A 956-nucleotide genomic window follows, 5' to 3' on the forward strand; every position below is an offset into this window, starting at 1 on the left:
TTTTGGAGCTAGCTTCTAATTATAAAGAAGCTCAGTCCAACCACTGAATAAAGAAAAGGCTGGGAAATGAGAGTCTATGGTGGGACCGGCCACAGTCGAGCTGCCAGCTGAATGCAGCAGCAAGAGTGCCTCCAGTGCAGGCACATGAAGCAGAAACACTGCCCAGCTGAGCTCAGTCTACCCACAGGATCATAAAAGGAAAAAAAAAAAACTTTTTTAATCACAAAGTGTTTTAGTTTTAGGCCACTAAGTTGGGACTTTTTAAATTACTCAGCAACTGATAGAGTTTTTAACTTTTTAAAGGTAACCAATGAATAACCAACCACTCAACCATTGTATTTAGATGTCTAATACCAAACCAGAGGGGGCCATTTTTGCAGTTATGTTTTGTTTTGATATAATTATAAACTCAGAAAAGTTGCAAGATTAGAACAAGGAAGTGCCATAGTTCCTTTATGTTTAGTTATATTGGCTCTATCATTATCTCTCTTTCCTTCTCTGTCATTGTTCTCTTACCACTTGAAAATTAGATAGAAAGACCATATCCCATTATCCCTAAATATTTCAATGGGTATTTCTAAGAACAAGAATATTGACTTACATAAATACATTACAATGATTAAATATAACTTTGATAAAACTATTATCCATAATCTTTTGCAAATTCATAGCTACCATGTTCCCTCTCCCTGGTTGAGGATACAATCCAGAACCATATATTATGTTACATGACAACTGTCATGACCTTTTGGTTTTCTTTAATATAGAAGTTTCTTAGCCTTTCTTTGTGGTTCTTGACCTTGACAGTTTTGAAGAGTACAGGCCATTTACTGTTTCCTTGTGATTAGATTCAAGTTGTGCATTTCTGGCAGAAATATAATCATAGTGATAGTGTGGCCTTCACTGTGCATTATATCAAAAGCTACATAATGTTTGTTCCAAGGCCAAGTTATTTT

Source organism: Pipistrellus hanaki, assembly GCF_964339955.1.
Source record: "Pipistrellus hanaki genome assembly, chromosome: 3".
Lineage (NCBI taxonomy): Eukaryota > Metazoa > Chordata > Mammalia > Chiroptera > Vespertilionidae > Pipistrellus > Pipistrellus hanaki.